Source organism: Bubalus kerabau, chromosome 1, assembly GCF_029407905.1.
Source record: "Bubalus kerabau isolate K-KA32 ecotype Philippines breed swamp buffalo chromosome 1, PCC_UOA_SB_1v2, whole genome shotgun sequence".
Classification (NCBI taxonomy): domain Eukaryota; kingdom Metazoa; phylum Chordata; class Mammalia; order Artiodactyla; family Bovidae; genus Bubalus; species Bubalus kerabau.
The window spans coordinates 223,492,880-223,517,848 of record NC_073624.1 but is presented as its reverse complement, the minus strand read 5'-3'; the positions used below and the strand labels follow the sequence as shown (position 1 = coordinate 223,517,848).

The following is a 24,969-nucleotide window of genomic DNA, read 5'->3' as shown; positions in this document are numbered from 1 at the left end:
ACTCTTGCCTGGAAAATCCCATGGACGGAGGAGCCTGGTAGGCTGCAGTCCATGGGGTCGTGAAGAGTCGGACTCGACTGAGCGACTTCACTTTCACTTTTCACTTTTGTGCCTTGGAGAAGGAAATGGCAACCCACTCCAGTGTTCTTGCCTGGAGAATCCCAAGGACGGGGGAGCCTGGTGGGCTGCCGTCTATGGGGTCGCACAGAGTCGGACACGACTGAAGTGACTTAGCAGCAGAATTATACCTCCATTCTGAGAATTCCCTGGTGGGCCAATGGTTAGGACTTGTGCTTTCACTGCCAAGGGCCTGAGATTGATCCCTGGTCAGGGAACTAAGATCCCTCAAGTTGCACGACTTGCCAAAATAATAAATAAATAGAATTAGACTTCTGTTTCTAGAGGTCATATTTTTAGTCATATGAGTGACCAGGATGAGCATTCTAAGGATTAGAGCAGGCACATGTGGGTGAACATGTGTGCACACACACATTCACATGCTTATCAGAAAAGTCTTCAAAAACCACTTAAGTTCCTGATAAAGAGACAGCCAGTTTGAAACCAATAATCCCAAATTCCACATATGGATAGATGTCTCCTTAACAGCTGCTGCTGCTGCTAAGTCGCTTCAGTCATGTCCGACTCTGTGCGACCCCAGAGACGGCAGCCCACCAGTCTCCCCGGTCCCTGGGATCCTCCAGGCAAGAACACTGGAGTGGGTTGCCATTTCCTTCTCCAATACATGAAAGTGAAAAGTGAAAGGGAAGTCACTCAGTCGTGTCCAACTCTTCGAGACCCCATGGACTGCAGCCCACCAGGCTCCTCCGTCCATGGGATTTTCCAGGCAAGAGTACTGGAGTGAGTTGCCATTGCCTTCTTCACCTTAGCACCTGAGCTTCTACTATCTCTGTCCCAGAGAAAAGAGCTAGAGTTCCACAAAAAGTAGACGATTTTGCCCTGGGAACTACACTCTGTCCTCCCATGGTTCTTTCCCCTTTAAGCAAATCCTCCCCACACAAGAATATGTTTATTTGTATTTTCAGTTAGGTTGACTATTTATCCACATTTCCTGCTGATGAGTCATTTATGCAGTTAACTGGAAAAAAAAACAATAAATTGGGAACCAAAGCACTGCAAAATTAAGGATCAAAGACGCAAAACTGACGCAAGCCCCAAATAGGTATGGGTTAAGAATTTAATCAGCAAACACGTCAGTCAGCACATCAGAACAGTACTGCCAGGGAAGCTGGGTTTTCAGATTTTTTTTCCTGGGGTCAACACAGCCTGCCTCCATGGAGCACCTTTCCTGCTTTTGCTCACCAGACCCTTGTAAAAAAAAAAAAATCACCCACCAGTATTTAGTCAAGGAACCGAGTCACATTTACTTGGAATCGACATGAGGAAAGATCCAAGGCTTGCTCACATGGTGCCTAGGTAAAAGGTATATGTGTTGGTCTCTGTAAATAAGAGGCCTGAATGACAGGAAGACAACAGGAAAATGGCCCTGGGTTTACAATGGAGCTGATGTGCTACAGTCCATGAGGTTGCAAAGAGTCAGACACGACTTAGTAACTGAACAATGCCAACAACAAGGCAGAGAGAGGCACCAGTCCTCAGCATGAGATTGCTGGGTGAGCAGACAAGAGAGCCCTGCCCACACCCTGCCCACACCCTAAGTGGCTGGGTGTGCAGTCCACACACAGACTCCTTAGTCCATTTCCATTCCAGGACTCATTTGGCTGCAAAGCTGGAGGATGAGTGTTAATTTCAGCTCTTCCTCTGGGCACATGTTATCTAATATTTAAAAAGATCAACCAGGAAGGTGGAGAAAGCATGTATACACAATAGCTTCACTGAAGTATTGAGAGTGATGAAAAACATGACCAGGAGTTTAGAAATGGATACAAATAGCGTGTGTTTAGCAAGCATGTACTATGCACCATGTGTATTACCTGTGTTAATTCATCCTCACAACAGTTGTATGGATAATGGACTTATGGACACAGCAGCGGAAGGAAAGGGGTGTACAAATTCAAAGAGTAGTAATGACATATATACACTGCCATGTATAAAATAGAAGCTAGTGGAAAGCTGCAGTAAAGCACAGGAAGCTCTGCTCAGTGCTCTGTGATGACCTAGAGGGGTGGGATAAGGGGTCGGTGGGTGAGAGGCTCAAGAGGGAGGGGATATATGCATATATGCATTCTTATAGCTGGTTCACGTTGTTGTACAGCAGAAACCAACACAAAATTGTAAAGCAATTATCCTCCAATTAAAAAGTTTAAAAACCAGAGAAACAGTACTAAAAAAAGTGTTAGTCACTTCAGTCGTGTCCAGCTGTCTGCAACCCCATGAACTATAGCCCACCAGACTCCTCTGTCCATGGGATTTCCCAGGCAAGAATACCAGAGTGGGTTGCCATTTTCTTTTCCAGGGGATCTTCCCAACCCAAGGATTGAACCCAGGTCTCCTGCATTGCAGGCAGATTATTTACCATCTGAGCCACCAAGGAAGCCCTCTGAGAATAGAAGGGAAGCCCTATGAAAGGGTTACTATTATTGATATCTTTTCATAGATGAAACAGCTTAAGCCAATGTCCCCAGAAAGTAAAGGGTGGTCCATCTTGACTTGAAGTTCAAGTTCTTAGTGATACCTGTGCTGTCTTCCTTTGACAATAAATCAAGTCTGTCTGCGTCTGATTATACTATCACATAAAATCTTTTCTATTTTGTGGAGAATCAGTTCCCCAAATTAAGAGCCTCTTATTACCACCCTAAACCATAGTCTATAAAACATGCCTTTTAATTGTCATTTACATTTTTCTTACAATGAACACTTTGAACTTTTTATCCAGCCGATTGAAACACTGACCTTCATATGTTGCCTAACACAACAGGTGAAGCTACGCAATCGTTTTATAGCCCAGTCTATCTCTGATGTTATTACCTCTAGCCTCTAAAGGACTGATGTGATCTAAAGCCCACAGGGTTCTCTGGATGTGATCTAAAGCCCACAGGGTTCTCTGGAGCTCACACAGTTTTGCATTCACTTATTAGCTACATTCTCACCAGTCTCAGGTATCCCAGGTGTCTTAGCTTCCCTGAAGGGAAAAGACATTCCTGCTCCAGATCTCTTTCTCCTTTTACAAAAACTGCTTTCAACTACTCCCCTGTCCACCTGCTTCTATAACCTTCTTCTCAGTTTTGCACACTTCAACAAGTGTAATATGGTTGAACTGTGGTGAAAACACAACTGTTTTCCAGGTTCAGATAATACCTATGACTCACCCAGGGCTGAAGAAAAGGATCAACTGTAGAAGTCAGTCCCTGTGTTCTCTTGCCTTCTCTCCTGTCTACTTGGGCATCCCCCATTCTCGCACTGTGTGCAGATGATGACTAGTCCTGAAAGTGAGATAGTAAAATGACCCACATTAGCCTTTATCTTGTAGAACTCAGCTTAGAATATCTGGAACGGAATCAGTTACATGTGAAGTTCTGGTTTATAATCCAATAACCTGCTCTTCTTAAATGTATATTCATTCAAAACCATCTCTTCTAGGCAGAGCACTTTTTGACTCACTCAAGAGATCACTCTTCTGCTCACTAGGACCCAGTTTTCCCATCTGCAAAAGTAAAGTGTGCTAAATCATTTCTAAAGTCACTTCCAGTTCTAAGGCTCTTTGATTGTAACTTAGGATCCCGTTTTCCTACACTAGGAATTTCCTTCCATCCAGCCCTTTATTTATTCATTCATTCATTGTGTGTGTGTTGGGGGGGGGGGGATCTGTACTTGCAGTGCCTCCTGTGCTCTAGATAGTGTTTAGGCAGAGGGGTTAAGTAATAACTAGGACGGATAGCATCTCTCCCCTGTAGGATACATAACCTTCTGTCTTTCCCCTCCCCCAAACAATTTGAAAGTGTAAATCAAATTTGTGGTAGAGTTGCTCTAACAATGTGGCATAATGGAGTGAAATTTGAGTTCAGAATACCTTACTACATGTGTAACCTTGTGTAGGTCACTTGGGCTGAGTCTTCCTTCATATAGAAAAGTAGAGCCCAAATCCTATCTCATGAACTGTCATACAGAACGGGGATGTGTGCAGATGCCTAGTGCACAGTAAGTGCTCAGTCATAGTCAAGGATGTTGCTATTGTTGTGAACAGCAAGAGGCTATGCATGCACCACACATGTTGGCATTAGGCCACTCTCCTTGCTTTTTGCTTCACTGATGGGATTTTTGTCTCAAAGACTGGTGAGGATGTAGCTAATAGAGGAGATGTTTTCATCTCCTTAGTTTAGTTAGGACTTCTTGCCTACCTCCCTCACTGCAGTGCTACTACCATTGACGTGCTTGGGTTTGCAATATGATGACCCGATGGGCTGCACCCAGTCTTACTTCTCTATTGCTGTTATAACAAATTATTGCAAAATAAGTGGCTTAAAACAACATAAGTTTGTTGTCTTACAGTCCTGAAGGTCAGAAATTTGAAATGGGTCTCACTGGGCTACAGTCCAGGTATCAGCAGAGCTGCTTTCCTTCTAGAGGTTCCAGGGAAGAATCTGTTACCTTGACCTTTCCAGCCTCTAAAGGCTCCTTCAGCTGTGTGGCATCTTTAACTCTCTCTGACTCCTCTTCTGCTTCCTTCCTTCATTCTAAAGGACCCTTGTGGTTACATTTGGCCCACATAGATAATTCAAGATTTTTATCTCTCTATTGTAATGCTAGCTGATTAGCAACTTTCATTTCATCTGTAAGCTTAATTCTCCTTGCCGTGTAACCTAACACATTCACCAACACCAGAAATGAGGTCATGGGCAGCTTTGAGAAGTCACTATCTCGGCCACCACCCCTCTCCGTAAGTTTTTCTCATCCATCTCCATCTTTGCATTCCTGCTGTTATGTCCCTAACTTTGCCTCTAGTCAGCAACCTGTGAAAGCAGCACCAGATGGAGGGCCCCATAGGCGCCATGCAGGGGACAAATCTGGATCCCAGACCATAAGCCGAGGGGCTTGAGCCCCAGGACATCCTAGGATATAAGGCCCAATCTGCCCTGCTCCCATCCTCCGTTGTCCTTCACTACTCTAAACTACTCCTTGTCTCCCACTGCTCCCTGACTACAGTATAAGCACCCCGTCATGACCTGAAAGAGGCTACCCCAGTGATTGGCCCTCGGGGATACCTTGTGTCCGGCAGTTGTCACTTACTGCATTTGTGAGTTTAAGTGACTGGTATCCTGCAAATCTATTGTCAAAGTCTAAAAGAGGGAGAAGGCAATGGCAGTGATCTTGGAAACGTTATTTAACCTCCTTGAATTTTTATGTTCTATCTATAAAACAGGGGTAATACCTTTCTCAAAGGACTGGCATGAGGATCAAACAACTTAATGCATATGAAGTCCTAGTCCAGTAACTGGTGCTTCATAAATATCTAATTAATGAAAGCCATATAGCAAGGGTCAGCAAACTTTTTCTATAAAAAGCCACATAGTGAATGTTTTAGGCTTTGTGGGCCAGACAGTCTCTGTCACAAACATTCAAGTCTTCAACTACTCATTGCAGTGTAAAAGCAGCCACAGTCAAAAAACAAACAAATAAGCATAGCTGTGTTCAAATAAAACTTTATTTATAAAAACAAGCAGAAGGTTGTATTTGGTTTGCTGACTCCTGCTATATAAGCGTATGTCAGAGGTGTCCAATTTATGTTCATTGCTTTGCTGTTGCCATAGTGAATTTAAAAAATATAAACATTAAAAGTCCCAAATTCCAGTAATCTGCACCTGGCTTTGAACTCAGAGTCGGAGGCTCTATCCACACTTGTGACCTTAGAGACCTTCAAAATAGAATATATTGATTCCTCTCCATATAGTAGGCTAACAATGACCTAAATCCTTTGTTCCTCCTCCTATGGAGAGATGTAGTCTACTTCTCCTTATCTTGAATCTAGGTTGGCCTTAGTGATTTGCTTGACCAATAGACAGGGACAGAAGTGGTATTTTAAGACATCTGAGGCTAGATCATAAGAAGACTTGAAGCATAAATCAGTATCATTTTTTTTTTTTTTAAAAAAAAGAGAACAAAGGAAAAGAAGCCCTGAAGCTTCTTCCCATATCTCTTGGAATACTCACTCTGTAAAGCCCATGCCATATGGCAGGCTAGTAGGCAGCTCCAGTAGAGTTCCCAGCCATCAGCCACCATCACTTATCCTCCACCCAAGACAAAATCTAATCATGTGTTAATTAGCCTCTAATTAAAATAAATAAATTTAATTAAAAAATCTAATCATGTGAGTGATGAAGCCCCAGTGATGCCATGTGGAGATGAACCAGCCTGCAAAGCCTTTCCCTGTTTGTTTGTTTCCTGGCACAAACAATTGTGAGTCAGATAAAATGGTTATCTTAACCCACTAAGTTTTTAGGTGGTTGGTTATAATCAGAACAATTGAGAATTTAACTCTATAAGCATAGCTATTTAGGTCTGATTTGCTCAATAGCATTTCCTAATATTCTAAAACAGTGACTGGCAAGAGGAGGTATTCAATAAATAATTATTGAATAAGTGAATGAACAATTAATCTGTTCTACCCTGATTTATCTGGCCAACTTCTCTGCAAACTTCGAGCCTCAGCTTAAATATAATTTTCTCTGACTGTCCACCATCCCCCCACATTATGTCAGATTCTTTCATTCTTTGCCTTTTCCTTCATTATGCTAATGCCTGTGTTGTGCTGTGTTTAGTGCTCAGTCATGTCTGACTCTTTGCGTCCCCATGTACTGTAGCCCACTAGGTTCCTCTGTTCATGGGGATTCTCCAGGAAAAGATACTGGAGTGGGTTGTCATGTCCTCCTCCAGGGGATCTTACCAACCCAGGGATCAAATCCAGATATCCCACATTACAGGCAGATTCTTTACCATCTGAGTCACCAGGGAAGCCCAGGAATACTGGAGTGGGTAGCCTACCCCATTTCCAGGGGATCTTCCTGACCCAGGAATCAAATTGGGGTCTTCTGTATTGCAGGTGGATTCTTTACCCTCAGAGCTACCAGGGAAGCCCCCATGCTAATCCCTACTATAGTGCATATAATGATGCTTTTAAGCACATATTTAATGCCCATCTCCCTTCTAGAACATAAGCTTCCTGACAACAAACATGGCGTCTATCATGTTCTCTGCTCTACCTGGCAACCAGCAAGCACTCCATATCATTAGGCACATAGTAAATATTGCTGAATAACTAATAAAGGTTGCTATACAAAAAATATTTTACCTAGAAAGTTCTGTTAGTCTCAGTCCAGTCCAGAGAGCAGCATAGGTCATCACTGTGCTAAAAACACCAGAAAGTCCTAAAATCTACTGGGACTGCAGCATGCCAGGCTCCTCTATCCTCCACTGTCTCCCAGAGTTTGCTCAAATTCATGTTCATTGAGTCAGTAATGTTATCTAACCATCTCATCCGCTGCTGCCCTCTTCTCCTTTTGCCTTCAATCTTTCCCAGCATCAGGGTCTTTTCCAGTGAGTCTAAGGTCTCTTCCCATCAGGTAGCCAATGTACTGGAACTTCAGTTTCAGCATCAGTCCTTCCATGAATATCCAGGGTTGATTTAGGATTGACTGGTTTGATCTCCTCACTGTCCTTGGGACTCTCAAGAGTCTTCTCCAGCACCACACTTCTAAAGCATCAATTCTTCAGTGTTCAGCTTACTTTATGGTCTAACTCTCACATCCATACATGACTACTGGAAAAACCATAGCTTTGACTAGATGGACCTTTGTCAGTAAAATTATGTCTCTGCTTTATAATACACTGTCTAGGTTTGTCATAGCTTTCCTTCCAAGCGGCAAGTGTCTTTTAATTTCATGGCTGCAGTCACCATCCGCAGTTAATTTGGAGCCCAGGAAAATAAAATGTCATTCCTTCCACTCCCGCCCCCCACCAACCCTTTCTATTTGCCATGAAGTTATGGGACCAGATGCCATGATCTTAGTTTTACAATGTTGAGTTTCAAGCCAACTCTTTCACTCTCTTCTTTGACCCTCATCAAGAGGCTCTTAGTTCCTCTTCACTTTCTGCCATTTTAGAGTGGTATCATCTGCATATCTGAAGTTGTTGACATTTCTCCTTGAAATCTTGATTCTAGCTTGTGATTCATCTAGCTCAATATTTCACATGATGTACTCTGCATATAACTTAAATAAGCAGAGAGACCATATACAGCCTTGCCGTACTCCTTTCCCAGTTTTGAACCAGTCAGTTGTTCCTATGTCCAATTTTAACTGTTGCTTCTTGACTAAAATATAAGTTTCTCAGGAGAGAGGTAATGTGGTCTGGTACTTCCATCTCTTTTGTGGAATTTTCCACAGTTTTTTTGTGACCCACACAGTTAAAGGCTTTAGCGTAATCAGTGAAGAAGTAGATGTTTTTCTGTGATTCCCTTGCTTTTTCTGTGATCCAACAGATGTTGGCAATTTGGTCTCTGGTTCCTCTACCTCTTTGAAGCCCAGCTTGTACATCTGGAAGTTCTCTATTCACATAGTGCTGAAGGCTAACTTGCAGGATTTTGAACACTACTTTGCTAGCATGTGAGATGAGTGCAATTGGGTGGTAGTTTGAACATTCTTTGGATTGCCTTTCTTTGGGATTGGGATAATAGTTGACCTTTCTCAGTCCTGTGGCCACTAATGAGTTTTCCAAATATCCTGACATTTCGAGTGCAGCATTTTAACAACATAATTTTTTAGGATTTTAAATACCTCAGCTGGAATTCAATCACGTCCACTAGTTTTGTTCAAGTAACATTTCCTAAGGCCCACTTGACTTCACACTTCAGAATATCTGGCTCTAGGTAAGTCACCAAACCATCTTGGTTATCCTGATCATTAAGACCTTTTTTGTATAGTTTTTCTATATTCTATATATTGTGTATTCTTGCCATCTCTTCTTAATATCTTCTGCTTCTGTTAGGTCCTTACTGCTTCTGTCTTTTATCATGGCCCATCACTGCATGAAATGTTTTCTTAAAGAGATCTCTAGTCCTTCCCATTCTATTGTTTTCCTCTGTTTCTTTGCATTGTTCATTTAAGAAGCCCTTATCTCTCCTTGCTATTCTCTGAAACTATGTTCAGTTGGTATATCTTTCCCTTTCTCCCTTAACTTTCATTTCTCTTCTTTCCTCAGTTATCTGTAAAGTCTCCTCAGACAACTACTTTGCCTTCTTTCATTTCGTTTTCTTTGGAATTGTTTTGGTCACTGTCTCCTGTACAGTGTTACAAACCTCTGTCCATAGTTCTTTAGGCATCCTCTCTACCAGACCTAATCCTTTGAATTTATTTATTACCTCCACTGGTTAATCATAAGGGATTTGATTTAGGTCATACCTGAATGGCCTAGTGTTTTTCCCTACTTTCTTCAATTTAAGCCTAAATTTTGAAGTAAGGAGCTCATGATCTGAGTCACAGTCAGATCCAGGTCTTGTTTTTGCTAACTGTATAGAGCTTCTCCATCTTCAACTGCAAAGAACATAATCAGTCTGATTTTGATATTGACCATCTGGTGATGTCTACGTGTAGAGTCATCTCTTATGTTGTTGGAAGAGGATGTTTGCTGTTACCAGTGTGTTCTCTTGAGTAAACTTTGTTAGCCTTTGCCCTGCTTCATTTGTATTCCAGGACCAAACTTGCCTGTTATTCCAGGTATCTCTTAACTTTCTAATCTTGCATTCCAATTCCCTATGATGTCTTTTTCCCTAGAGTGTCTTTTTCTGGTGTTAGTTCTAGAAGGTGTTGTAGATCTTCATAGAACTCATTGAATTCAGCTTCTTTGGAATCAGTGGTTGGGCATAGACTTGGATTACTGTGATGTTAAATGGTTTCCCTTGGAAATGAATTAAGATCATTCTGTCATTTTAGAGGTTGCACCCAATTATTGCATTTTGGACTCTTTGTTGACTCTGAGGACTGCTTCATTTCTTCTAAGGGATTCTTGCCCACAGTAATAGATATACTGGTCATATGAATTAAATTCACCCATTTCTGTCCATTTTAGTTCACTGATTCCTAAAATGTCAGTGTTCAATCTTGCCATCTCCTGCTTGTCTCTGTCCAATTTACCTGGATTCATGGACCTAACATTCCTGGTTCCTATGTAATATTATTCTTTATAGCATCAGATTCTATTTTCACCACCAGACATATCCACAGCTGAGCACTGTTTCCACTTTGGCCCAGCCACTTCACTCTTACTGGAGCTCTTAGTAACTGCCCCCTACTTCTCCCCAGTAGCATACTGAACACATTCCAACCTGTAAGGGCTCATCTTTTAGTGTCACATCTTTTTGCCTTTTCATACTGTTTAGGGGGTTCTCCAGGTGGGGCTCTAATGGCAAGAATACTGGAGTGGGTTGCCATTTCCTCCTCCAGTGGACCCCATTTTGTCAGAACTCTTCACTATGACCCATCCATCTTGGGTGGCCCTGCACAGCATGGCTCGTAGCTTCTTTGAGTTAGGCAAGTCCCTTCACCATGGCAAGGCTGTGATCCATGAAGGGGAATAATCATCACACCCATAAATAACAACATACGAACACTTACTGTATACAGACATTGTTGATAATCTCTTGCTTTATTAAATGACTGAATCCATACACCTGGTTTCTAGGAGAGAGCTTCTTCTGATTCCCATTCTTACTGATGGGGAAACTGAGGCTGCAGAGAGGTTTAACTGCTTGCTCAAAGTCACCAGCTGATTGGACCACTGGGACAGGGTCCCTCGGACTTTCCATGATCCCAAAGGTTCAGAGCTCAGACTTGAGGGCTGAACAGCACAGATGAAAATCCAAGCTCTGCTGTGGACCAGAGGAGTGACCTTTCTCTGTCTCCTCATCCATTCCTCAGGTGGGTGAGATGACTTCCCTGCCCATCTGGATGGTTGCCCCAGCCATGTGACCAGGTACTAACTGATGGGGAGCTCAGCTCAGCAAGGATACAGCCACATTCATAAATTGTTCCTTTCTCCCTCTGTCTGTATAAAGGTGGTGTTCTCAGCTGGTCTTTTAATACAGTCTGCTGTTCCCCATACTTCAGGTTGGTCTGCTTCCAGACACAGAAGACTGAATATACTTTTTATACTGCTCCTGTTACTCCAGCCTTCTGGAGAGGACCAAGAAATGTGTGGGGCTTGCAAAGCCCACAGAACTGCCAGAGCTCTAACCCCAAAAGGATTCTTGCTTCTGCAGCAGGAGAATTGGGAGAACTCAAAAGGAAACTTGTCCCCAGTGGTAAAAATCAGACCAAATAGTTTAGTGCCTACCTGGGAGTCTTCTTGGTAAACAGTCTGAAATTCTGTTTCCCCTGGAATTACCAGCTCGATGAAATTTGCTTTTGGTATTTACCAGATATTTTGAAGACATGGGCAAGCTGCAGGAAACAGACTCCAACTAGGATGCCCCAGACTATACTGAGCCCACCCCACCCAAAAACCAAACTGCCCTGAACCTGAAATCCAAGACATTTCTCTAGCCGGAAAAGAGGCCTTTGCTGAACTGAAAAAGTCAAATGAGAATGAAAGCTGTAGACCAGATGATAATTTCAAGGATATTATGCTTTAATAACAAACACAAATGTTTTTCTTCAGTATACTTATAATAACACAGGGATGACGTGGCTGGCATATTGCTAAGGTGTATTTAGTTCTTAGAGCAAGTGACTGAATGGCAAAATATGCTCCTCTTCTGTAGATGAGGACAGAAAGGCCCAGAGAGGTGGAGGAACTTGCCCACAGTCACAGAGCCTGCAAGAACAGACAGGGTGCAGATCTAGATCTGGCTGACTCTCTTCCTCCGTGCCTCCCTGCCGCCCTGCGTGCCTGCAAGCTGGATTGCTTTCATCTCATGCTGAGAAGTCCTTGGGCCCCCTCCACACTCCTGCCAAGAAGCAGCTTCAAAAATTTTTTGAACAAAGGGTAAGCCAACAACTTAAGTTAATAGCCAGAGAGTGCCATGCATGCTTTTGGTTCTGCCTGTGCAAGAAGGGGCAGCTATTGGTTGGAAAGGGAACGTTTCTGTCTAATAACTGGGCTTATTGTCTGCATGCCAACAAGTATAACTGGTTTGACTGATGCTGTCACTGATCCATATGGGGAAGGGATGGGCCCAGTTTTATAGTTGAAGCAGCTAGTTCAATTGACTGAACTTTCCACTTTTCTGATTGTCCCTATGGCACCACATGGACAGAACCAGAAGCTCAGCTCAGAGGTTTCACACATTCATATAATCTTTGCTGACTCCCTAAAGTCCTAAGTTTGACTGTGAAAGAGCAAGTCTGAGGCCTTCTCCCTTTGGGGAATGTGCAGAATGTCAGAGGCCACGTCTGTGCAGCTGAAATTTGCCAACCATTCACCACTTCACTAGAGGTTCTGTTCCTGCCTCATGCCCAAAGTGGTATTTTTGAAGCCATTGGAATTTGAAATGTCATTTTTATGCTATAGTAATACACAGATTACAGATGTATGCTCAGTATAAAAATAATTCAAATGACATAGCAATAGGTAATGGAAAAATGAGTATCCGTTCCATCCATCCTCTTCCCCACTTTCAGCCTTATTCCCTTCCCTAGAAATGGCTGCTATTAACTTGTGAACATCTTTCTATGCTTCTTTCTAGACAGATATATAGAAAAATAGAATGCGTGTGTATGTGTGGAGAGTTTTTAAAAATCATTATTGGTATTAGACTCTATAAAGTATTCTGCATCATGCTTTTTGTACTGAACAAGTTCTTTCCACTTAGATCTCTGTATTATTCTTTTAAAGTGCTGCATAGTATTTAATAATTTATTTAACCATTCCTCTATAATTAGTTAGGTCTTTTATAAGCTTTACTATTACAAACAATGTTTTAGTGAGCTTACTTATACATTTATCCTCATACATTCTTCAGAATGTATCTGAGAGCATATTTCTTAGAAATAGAATTGCAGGGTCAAAGATACATATTTTTATGCCCATTCTTATTTTGATAGAAAAACTGCCAGATTACTTCTCTCCTCAAAAAAAAAAAAAAAAGGCAAATAAAAAACAGTGCCAGTTTCCTTTCCAATCAACAATCTATAAGAGGAAATTTGGCAATTTTGTAACACCAACTCCTCAAACCTCTGCCTGAGGGTATTTCTCTGCCAGCTAAAATATTATTCTTGGTATCAGAACTTCCTGGTAGCTGATGATCTCTTGGATGCCTGGTTCTGTGGAGATATTTGATAAACTGCTCCCTGCCCTACCTTAGTAGAAATGCACCCCACAGCAGGCTCGGACTCCCACTGTTCCATGTTCTTCATAACAATCATCTTTCTATATTATAATTTATCTAGTCATATTTTGGCTCTTCAACTAGGGAATGCTGTCCTCTGGGACAGAAACCATGCCTAGTCATCCTTTTATTCCCAGCACCTATCATAGTATCTGATAGTGATCCGTGGTCCCTGAGCTGTTTGAATGAACGGTAGAAAAGAGAGCGGGAGGAAGGAGAAAGGGAGGGGGAAAAAAACATAATTGATCCCCTGAGGGTCCTCAAACCCAGGAAGACTTAGTAAAGCTCTGTGTGAAGTGGAGGGACAAGATTTCTAGATTTCTCCTGTACCCAAGATATCTGAGCACTTGGAACCAGAAAATGTCTTTTATTTCTCAGCCACTTATCTGAACTGAGTAACACTGTTCATCTCCAGTCTTAGAACTGCAAGGTAGAATATGGGATTTGTGAGACAGAAAAGCTCAAACATTTTGTTCTTTTGAGTTTTCCAAGCACACTGTGCACTTTTCTTTTCTCATAGCTTATATGCTAACAAAGATGTGTTTGGAAAAATGAAAATTGGGGGACTTTCTGGTCTGACTGTAGACTTACCTCTTTCCTGGGATCTGTCCTCTCAGCGCTCAGGGGCCTTCCCACAACCACATAGTCTTCTCTCCCACTTCATTTTCCAGGCATCATGCAAGCGTCCTGCCCAGTCCATCCTGCCTTAACTTTCTATCCTACACAAGGGAACTCGCTGAAGGGACTCCTCTGCTCATGATTTTAACAGCTGGAAAATTACTTTATCTTTACTCTGCCCACATGTTGTACACAGGCTTACAGGATATGTCTTATCATTGATTTCTGAGCTGACTCAAGCAATTTCCAGGAAATATTAAAAATTTCCTGAATGCAGTCAAGTTTAAGAACCTGCCTAGAGCCATGCAGGCTGAGCTTGCACAATCCTGAGGCCCCAGAGCAAAATGACCTCAAGTATCAATGAGAAGCTGTACTTATAAAGGCAAGCATCCACACACAAAGAATAAGAATGGAAAAATAAAAGAACTGAGATGGAGGGATGGAAAAAGATTTTTCTTAAAGGATGTGAACATTGTAGTTAAAGGATGCAACTAAATAAAGGTGTCATGTTTTATTGAATCAACTAAGTTGATGGATCCTCAGGTACTGTGTTCTCTGGAGGACCCTCTAACATACTAGTTTAAACACACCATAGTCATGCAAACTAGCTGCCTGTGTGTTTGAGACACTTGTTTTTCTGTTAATGACCAAATGTTTACTTTACACACTAGTGGCATTAATACCTCAGGGCCTCCAAGATGGTTGTAGTATGTCAGCCACACTGAGCATCAGTTTTGCTGGTTGGTCCAGAGGTGTTTGGGTGGCCCTAGTGGTAAAGAACCCACTTGCCAATGCATGAGATATAAGAGACTTGGGTTTGATCCCTGGGTTGGGAAGATCCCCTGGAAGAGGAAATGGCAACCCACTCCAGTATTCTTGCCTGGAGAATTCCATGGACAGAGGAGCCTGGTGGCCTACAGTCCTTAGGGTCACAAAGAGTTGGACATGACTGAAGTGACTTAGCACCAGAGATGTTTTAGTATTTCCTGTCTGGATCTACAATCTCTTATCTGTGGGGACTTTCTGTCTTCTAGCAACACCTCTCCCATACTGTTTATAGCTTTATGATGGGAAGACCTCTCTGGTAGCTCTATATATTTTAGTGCCGGTGAACAATTATTAAGTGTTACCTCGTCTGGAGTTTTCATGTTCATTCTCTGTCTTGTGTCACCTCTGTCATCACTACCTTGATCCCAAGACATCTTTCTAAATGCTGTCATTTGCTTTTGGATCTTACATATCTGTATATAATGCATTAAGTCCCTACATACGAACAAGTTCCATTCCAACAGTGCGTTTGTAAATCCAATTTGTTTGTAAGTCCAACAAAGTTAGCCTAGGTACCCAACTAACACCATCAACTATATAATACTGTACCGTGACAGTGACAGTGTTAGTCTCAGTCGTGTCTGACTCTTGGTGACCCCATGGACCATAGCCTAACAGGCTCCTCTGTCCATGGGATTCTCCACGCAAGAATACTACAGTGGGTAGCCATTCCCTTCTCCAAGGGTTCTTCCCAACCCAGGGATCAAACCTGAGTCTTCTGCACCACGGGCAAATTCTTTACTGTCTGAGCCACGAGGGAAGCCCCTTGTACTGTATTCAGTTTATAATACTTTTCACACAAAAATACATAAAAAAACAAACACAAAAAATAAAGAAAGCATCCTTAGCCTTACAGTACAATTATCTTACAAACACCTGAGCTTACATGATTGGACATGCAAACATGTTTGCATTTTTTTATAATATTGTTTTTTAAATATTGTGTATTTATTTGTTACTCTTATTTTTGGTTGCCCTGGGTCTTTGTTGCTATACGTAGTCTTCTCTCATTGCAGTGGGGAGGGGCAATTCTTCATTGTGATGCATGGGCTTATCATTGCAGCGGCTTCTCTTGTTGCAGAGCCCAGACTCTAGTGTGCAGGCTTCAGTAGTTGCACCACATGAGCTGTGGGCTTCCTAGTTGTGGTGTGCAACTCTAGGGCATTCGAGCTTCAGTATTTGCAGCACGCAGGCTCAGTAGTTGTGGCTCCCGGGCTCTAGAGCTTGGGCTCAGTAGTTGTAGTGCATAGGCTCAGCTGACTCATGGAACGTGAAATCCTCCCAGACCAGGGACTGAAACTGTGTCCCCTACATTGACAGGCAGATTCTTATCCACTGTGCCACCAGGAAGTCCCACATTTGCATCTTTGAAAGTTTGCAACTAGAAGGTAAGTAGGTAGGGAGCTTCAGTTCAGTTCAGCTGCTCAGTCACGTCTGACTCTTTGCAACCCCGTGGACTGCAGCACGCCGGGCTTCCCTGTCGATCAGCAGCTCCTGGAGCTTGCTCAAATTCATGTCCATTGAGTCAGTGATGACATCCAGCCATCTCATTCTCTGTCGTCCCTTTCTCCTCCTGCCTTCAATCTTTCCCAGCATCAGGGTCTTTTCCAATGAGTCATCTGTTTGCATCAGGTGGCCAAAGTATTGGAGTTTCAGCTTCAGCATCAGTCTTTCTAATGCATACTCAGGACTGATTTCCTTTAGGATTCACTGGTTGGATCTCCTTGCAGTCCAAGGGACTCTCAAGAGTCTTCTCCAACACCACAGTTCAAAAACATCAATTCTTCGGCATTTAGTGTATGCTTATATATGACATGATATAACCTATCTAATATTATAATAATAGTTGCTATTATGAGCACATCATTGTTTTCTTTGTCAAACTAGTACTGTATTTGAACTTACTCTACACTGGAGGTTCTTGGCCACAGTGTTGAGAAACTTGTTATGGCTATTAGTGCTTTTGGTGCCAAGTTCCCAACACCCAGTTGCCACTGGGTTAAACAATGTTAAAAGGAATGTATTAGCTTCTGTAACTAATATATATAAATATGTATGTGTACACACACACATATATATGTTATATGAACTTTGGGCATATTTGTGTCTGACCCTAGCTCCTTTCGGCTGCAGTGCTCTTGCTCTACTGGCTTCATCTCAAGCTTATGTCACTCATGAGCAAAATGACATTAGCAGTTCTAGGTCCCACATCCACACTGCACCACATGTCAAGGAAGAACTTGTCTTCCTCCCCCAACACTTCCACCCCAACCATTATGCCACAGTCCTGGTTTTCTCTCCAGGAAAAGAGAGGCCGCACTCCTTTTCCTATACCAAACAGAATGATAACAGATTTGCTTAAGTCCTAGAGCTGGGGATGGGTCAATATCAACCTAACTCCATGAGTGTATTATGCTCTGGGGGAAGTGAGAGGTGAGGATGGGAGGGCTGCCAGCAATGTCCTTACAGAGGGCAGTGAAGAAAAGGGGAAATGTGTAAATTCTGAGCTCAGAACTATACATCTTTTGCAAAGTATCTTATCATAGTCCAGAAGTACCCTTACTCATAATTTGAGTGGGTGGGGCATGTGAAATATAGGCTTAGCCGAAAAGACCTTCAGGTTTCTCCATAACTCAGTTGGACTTTTCTGCCAACCCTACACTATCTAATAGATATTACTCAAGATGTTGAGCAAGCTCTGAGAGTTGGTTGATGGACAGGGAAGCCTGGCGTGCTGCAGTCCATGGGGTCTCAAAGAGTCGGATGCGACTGAGCAACTGAACTGACTGACTGAAGATGCTGAGAACCTGTTCTAACCCATCAGATAGTCAGGGCAGGAACTGTGGGTTATTTCTCTTTGTAGCACATGCAAGTGGGAACTGAATTTACTCCTGTTCTCTCTTACTGCCAACTGCCTCTCTCTGTTTTCTTTCCTGTTAATACCCTGATGTTTACCCTCCTCTTCCATAAACTTGCCCCTGTCTACAATTAGGGGAAGGCAAGTCCACTGTCCACCCTTGCCACTTCTTTTCTGGAGAATGTAATTTGGAAAGAAAGAACATAAATGCTTGACTATTTCATCAAGTGAAGGAACCTCATTGAGGGGGTCAACTAGAGAATGATGTGTTTTCTCTGTGCACTATAAGCAAAGGCACCCGTCCATGTCTTCAATACCTTTTGGCTGTGGAGCAATATGGAACAGACCAGGAGCTGCCTATGGCTTTGATGTAATTGGGTTTCATAAAAGAAAATCTTTATTTAGATGGACCGTGTGTCATTTGTCACATGTAGACATGATACTCTGGCCCACTGTTTTAGGATACACATTTCTTATGATTATTCACTTAGAGGTGATGAGTTAAAGCCGAGCTGCAGATGCTTCTTCTCAGTCCTGTTTGGATCAGGCACGTGTAAAAGATCTGTCTATGTAGTCTTGAGTATGATCTCTGACCACGGGTCAGGATTTCTTCTACTCAAAGGGACATGGATTGAACAGGGCTGGCTTGTGATACTTAGACACCATAACCATAAAGCAGTGCTTCACTGTAAAACAGAAAATTTATATGCAGTCAGAAATCAAAATAACATCGTTTGGCTTTAGAGATGGCAGAATTCTGAATAAATGTGATTAACCTGAATTCTTCTCTGCCCTTTTGCATCTCTCTCTTTTAGTGCCCCTCCTTTGCTGGTAGGGCGTTAAGTACATGTATATTCTGTCTTTTAAATAATTTAGTTCTGGGTCTAGAAAGGAATCAGATAGCTACTTTTGCCCAGTAAGTATTGACATTCTCTCCTGCTACGTGAACTTTCCCTGGAAAAATAAAGACAAAAAACTGAACAGGTAGAAAGACTTAAGGCAGCTTGGTTCTAACAAAAGGAATATTGAGGTCACTAAAAGACTCTAGACTCCAGACACTGAACGTTGCAGCTGCAAGCATAGTGATGTCATGGAGAGAGAAGAATCCTCTTTGACCAGAAAATATAAGTCACTCATGAGTTCATTTTCCTTAGCCCCACTGCTGGACAGCACTCTTCTCCTGTCCTATCTAAAGGCAATCTCTCTCTCTCTCCTTGACCTAATCCCCTCTGGCCCATCAAAGACAATACTTCAGCAGTTCTTCCCTCCCTTTCTTTATTGGATCATTCCCATCAGCCAACAAATGTGCCATTGTTTCTCTTATCTTTAATAATAATATTAATAGCCTTCAATTCCCCCAAGGCTATACCCGATTTCTCTATATTCTCTTTGGTGATAAAATTCCTCCAAACAGTTGTTTGGAGACTAATTCATCCCCTCCCATGAAATGTTAAGGCCAATCCAGCCTAGTTCCTCCAGCTTCCCCAACCCTTGAAAAGAGCTCTCTTCAGGTCACCAGTGATCTCCAGGTTACTAAATCCAGTGGTCAGTATTCGGCTTTGATATGGGTTTACAGGACACCATTCTGTCTTGGTTTTCCTCCTACCTTCTCATGTTCTGTCTCCTTTGCTTGTTTCTCCTCTTCTCTACAAAGTTGAGGTGCCCCAGGGACCCCCACAACTCTCATTTTATTTTAATCTTATGTTGATAACTCTGGGAATTCTATCTCCAGTCCAGACCTCTCTCTTGGGCCTCAGACTCATAACCAACAACCAACTCAATTTGAATGTCTAATAAGCATTTTGAAACTCAGCATGTCCAAGATGAACTCCTATTTTTCCCTTCCACTCACTTCCATCCCTACCAAACCTGTTCTACACTTAGTCTTTTCCACCTTCATTGCTAAAGACCCTAACCAGTCCATCAGCATATTATCTTGAAAAGAGAACCAGACTTCAGACTCTCCAGTTATTACTACATGGTCTGGGCCTGCTAGGATTACTAGCCACCCTGCTTCTACTTTTCACCCTATCAGTTCAGTTCAGTTCAGTTCATTCAATCAGTCGTGTCGGACTCTTTGCGACCCCATGGACCACAGCACGCCAGGCTTCCCTGACCATCACCAACTCCTGGAGCTTTCTCAAACTCATGTCCATCATGTCGGTGATGCCATCCAACCATCTCATCCTCTGTTGTCCCCTTCTTCTCCTGCCTTCAATCTTTTCCAGCATCAGTGTCTTTTCCAGTGAATCAGTTCTTCGCATCAGGAGGCCAAAGTATTGGAGCTTCAGCTTCAGCATCAGTCCTTCCAATGAATATTCAGGACTGATTTCCTTTAGGATTGACTGGTTGGATCTCCTTGCAGTCCAAGAGACTCTCAAGAGTCTTCTCCAATGCCTCAGTTCAAAAGATCAATTCTTCAGTGCTCAGCTTTCTTTAGAGTCCAACTCTCACATCTGTACATGACCACTGGAAAAACCATAGCTTTGACTAGATGGACTTTTGTTGGCAAAGTAATGTCTCTGCTTTTTAATATGCTGTCTAGACTTGTCATAACTTTTCTTCCAAGGAGCAAGCGTCTTTTAATTTCATGGCTGCAGTCACCATCTGCAGTAATTTCAGAGCCCCAAAAAATAAAGTCTCTCACTGTTTCCATGTTTCTCCATCTATTTGCCATGAAGTGATGGGACCAGATGCCATGATCTTAGTTTTTTGAATGCTGAGTTTTAAACCAACTTTTTCACTCTCCACTTTCACTTTCATCAAGAGGCTTTTTAGTTCCTCTTCACTTTCTGCCGTAAGGGTGGTGTCATCTGCATATCTGAGGTTATATTATTGATATTCTTCCAAGCCATCTTGATTCCATCTTGTGCTTCATCCAACCCAGCATTTTGCATGATGTACCCTGCATATAAGTTAAATAAGCAGGGTGACCATATATAGCCTTGACATACTCCTTGCCCGATTTGGAACCAGTCTGTTGTTCCACGTCCATTTCTAACTGTTGCTTCTTGACCTGCATACAGATTTCTCAGGAGGCAGGTTAGGTTTCTCCCTATAGTCTACTCTCAACACAGCAGCCACTCCATTCCACTTGGAACAAATTAGATGGCAGTCCTCCAGTGGCTTGCTCAGGGTCAAAGCCACGGTCCCACATCATTTGGCCTCTTTACTTGCTGACCCTTGCTGACTTGCTCCTCCTACTGTGTTCTCCTTCTTAATTCTACTGGAGACACCTCAGACTTCTTGGTCTTCCTCAAGCACCCAAGGCATGCTCCTACCTTAGGGACTTTCCACTGGAGATCCCTTTTGCCTGAAATATTCTTTCCCCTAATATCTGTGTGACAGATCTTTCGCCTCCTGTAAGTCCTTGCTGAAATAACACTCTCTAGATGAATCCTACCTGACCTTCCCACTTAAAACTGAAACTTGCCCATGTACCACTCCTGGGCTTCCTTATCTTGTTCTGTTTTTTTCCAAAGCACTTATCACCTTCTGACATGCTCGCTCGCTCGCTCGCTCGCTCTCTCTAGCTCTCTCTCTCTCTATATATATATATATATACATACATACACACACACACACACACTCACATATATATAATATAATTAATATATATATATATATTATTTTCAGTACCTATTGTTGTCAGTCTCCCAGAAACCCATAGACTGTAAGCTTCTATAAGATGGGGTGGGAGTTTTAGTCACTTTGTATCCAGGTGTCTAGTGCAGTGCTTGGTATTTTCAGGGGCTCAATAAATAGTAATTTATTCCTAGTCTATTATCAGCTGTTTTCACTTTTTACATTGTGAGCATTTTCTATGATTAATACTCTTATATTTGATTCTATGTCTAATCCTATGTGTATAGTGACATACTGAAGACCCTAATACCATGACTTTATCATTAACTTGTGAATAAAAGAATTCAGATTTTCTCTTTAAATAGAAAGGACTTTCAAACCCCATCTCTCCAGGTCCCATCCTGAGGCCTCATTTCTGTATCAGAGTACTGTAAGGACATTAGCAAGGCACATGAAAATCAGAGCTAAGACAGCAATCTGTTGTCTCTACAAATTCCAGAATGAGTAGATCAAGCACTTTTGCAGTGGCATAGTGGTTAAGAGCATGGTCTCTGGAGTCAGACTCCTTGACTTCTTATCATGGAGCCAAGATTTACTGGGCCTATATTTTGTCATCTGTAACACTGCCTTACTATTTTAATCATTGTTGTTGATGGTCCCATAATAGTTGAATAGGTGGTATGGTGGGAAGCATAATGGCTCTCCAGAGATGTCCACATCCTATCCCCCAAACCTGTGCATGTGTTACTTTCCATGGCAAAAAGGGGCTTGGCAGATGTAATTAAGGTTACAGACCTTGAGGTGGAAAAATTATCCTTGATTATCTGTGGGCCCAATGTAATCACGTGGACCATTAAAAGTAGAGGAGGAAGAGTCAGTAAGAAGAGGCAGAAGAGATGCAAACCATGAGAGGGACTCACCCCACTGTTGCTGGCTTTGAAAATGAAGGGGCAGTGAGCCAAGGGATGTGGGCAGCCTCTAGGAGCTGAGAACAAACCTGGCCAGAAAACCAGCAAGGAAACAGGACTTGATCCTAGAACCACGTGGAGCTGAACCCTAGCAGCTGAGCTCAGCCTGCATGAGCCTGGATGTGCCTTCTCCCCTAGATCCCAGGGAGACAAACACCTTAATTCCTCGTGTGACCCATGGCCAAGCCCACTGGACTTCTGACCTATAGAACTGTGAGATAGTAAATTGAAGTGCCAAATGACTAGGAACATGAAGGACAACCAAGTCACTATTTATTATTCAAATTCCCCCATATAATGCTGCGGAAAAGCTTTCAAGTGGGATGGAAATTAACATACTTGCCTTGTGACATGGCGTGTCACACGCCATGCTAAGACCTTTATGTATGTCACCTTATTTCAAACACAGAGACTCGAGCATATACATTGCAAGACTTCTACAATGAGGGTAGAAGGTCAAGTGTTGGATCATGAAAGGGAAAGAAGTCCCTTTGCACTTTGTGTCTTTTCTGTCTCTTCCAGAAATCATGGCTGGGATTACTTGATTTCCTAATTGTAGTAGTTTTCATTGAAGTATATTATTTTTGTTATAAAAAAATTAAAACAGAGAATAATATGACAATTATCAATCTACCTGTCATCTAGATTTCACTAATGTAAATGCCTTTGCCATATTTGACTCAAATCTATTCTTTTTATGATAAAAAAACAAAGATGTCCCAGGTTTGCTGTAGTCCTCCTGTGCCTGGCCAGCTCTCATCCCCTCTTGGGCCTAAGAGGTAACCACTGTACCTAAACCACTTCTCTTTAGGAACAGAGAGCAGAATGCACATCCTTTCTGTCCAGGTTTCTACACTGGTGCTACATATGCATCTACCCGTGTGACATAGTGTATTGTAATGTATGTAGTGTATTATGTAGCGTATTGTTAGTGTGTTAGCCTTACACAGATGGAAATGTGCTGTAGCTTTGATCCTGCAGTGTGCCTTTCCATTCTATATTGTGTTTTCGCTGTTTATGTTGATATATATATAGATCTAAGTTGTTTGTTTTAACTGCTGAATAACATTCTAAAGAAAGGACCAACTAGTTTATTTGCACATTGATAGACACTGAGTGAGTTTCCAAATTTTCGCTACTACAAAAACCACTCTAATGAGCTCTCCTGTGCATTATTGTTGCATGCGTGTGGAGACTTTGTGTAATATGTAAATAACGTACATCTAGGAGAAAGCTTTGTGTAAGATGTAAATACCTTTGTCTGGGAGAGGACTCACGGCATGTAGGCTGTGCGCATCCCTGCAGTTGCACCTTCTCTTGACATTGCCAAGGGGCTCACCTGACTTATACACCCACCAGCAGCACATCAGAATGTCCCCAACAATAATGATTGTCAAACTTTTAAAACATTTCCCTATCTGATGCATGTGGAACTGTCTTTTTTTTCCCCCTAGGTTTTCTATTATTTCCAATTGTTGGAATCATTATGTCTTTTTTTTTTTCACTTAAAAAGTTTCTATTGGGGTATAGTTGATTTACAATGCAGTTTTAGTTTCAGGTGTACGGGAAAGTGAATCAGTTATACATATATATATACCCACTCTTTTTAAAGATTCTTTTCCCATACAGGCCACTACAGAGTATTGAGTCGAGTTCCCTGTGCTATACGGGAGGTTCTTATTAGTTATTTATATTATATATAGTAGTGTGTATATGTCAATCCCAATCTTCCAATTTATTCCTACCCTCTTTACCCACTAGTAAGCATTTGTTTTCTACATCCATGCCTCTACTTCTGTTTTGTATATAAGGTCATCTGTACTCCCTTTTACTTTTTAGATTCCACATATAAACGATACCATATTTGTCTTTCTTTGTCTGACTTATTTCACTCACTATGACAATCTCAAGGTCCATCCATCTTGCTACAGATAGCATTATTTTGTTCTTTTTATGGTTGAGTAGTGTTCCATTGTGTATATGTACCACATCTTTTTTATGATGATTTTCTGATGGACATTTGGGTTGCTTTCATGTCCTGGCTGTTGTAAACAGTGCTGCAAGAAGCACTGGGGTGCGTGTATCTTTTCAAACTACAGTTTTCTCTGGTATATGCCCAGGAGTGAGATTGCTGGCTCATATGGTAGTCCTATTTTTAAGTTTCCTCCATACTCTTCTCCATAGCAGCCTTTTAATTATAATGTCCTAATTAATTGTAAGGTTGACCGTCTTCCCATATCTTAACTGGCCAATCAATTTCTTTCTTCTAGAAATTACTTATTTATAACTTTGTCTGTTTTTTTAAATTGGTAGGTTCATCTTCTTCTGGCTCATTCATAATTCATTATATAATCCAGAAACACATTTGCTTGTTATAAGAATTGCAAATATCTTCTCCCTGTTGATTGCTTGCTACTATAATTTTATTTGGGGTGGCTTTTCCCAAAAAAAAAAAATGCAGAAACTTATTTAACACAGTCAAATGTATGGATTTTTTTCTTTTATATTATGTATTTTCTGGGTTGTGTTTGAGAAACCCTCTTTACCCTGAGAGGGGAATGAGAGGCCACCAAGGGATGAGGGAGATGAGAAGGGGTCATATCTGTGGGCTTTTCTGTCTTTGCTATCCTCAGAATAGTGCCTCATATGTCTATTTTATGTTTGGACTCCTACATAGCTTTGCATTGAAAGAGTTGTCTTGCTAGTTGATATATGGCAAAACCAATACAATATTGTAAAGTTAAAAAAAAATAAAATATTTAAAATATATATATATATATTGAATATTATTATATTTGCTCTGAGATTCATGCCTATTG

The 24,969-nt window shown here is 41.8% G+C and overlaps 1 protein-coding gene across 6 annotated transcripts in view; it reads left to right on the top strand.

The window, feature by feature from the left end:
* NR3C1 (nuclear receptor subfamily 3 group C member 1) overlaps nt 1-24,969 on the top strand; it is a 487,336-nt gene that overhangs the window by 142,528 nt on the left and 319,839 nt on the right. For 4 of the 6 annotated variants that reach the window (XR_008705685.1, XR_008705687.1, XR_008705691.1 and 1 more), the window contains exon 4: nt 11,729-11,952. The gene's annotated coding sequence lies outside the window, so the exon portion shown is untranslated. Of the gene's footprint in view, nt 1-11,728; nt 11,953-12,223; nt 13,017-13,965; nt 14,436-24,969 lie in introns of those variants that run through there. The other 2 variants (XR_008705689.1, XR_008705692.1) reach the window with 2 other exon arrangements.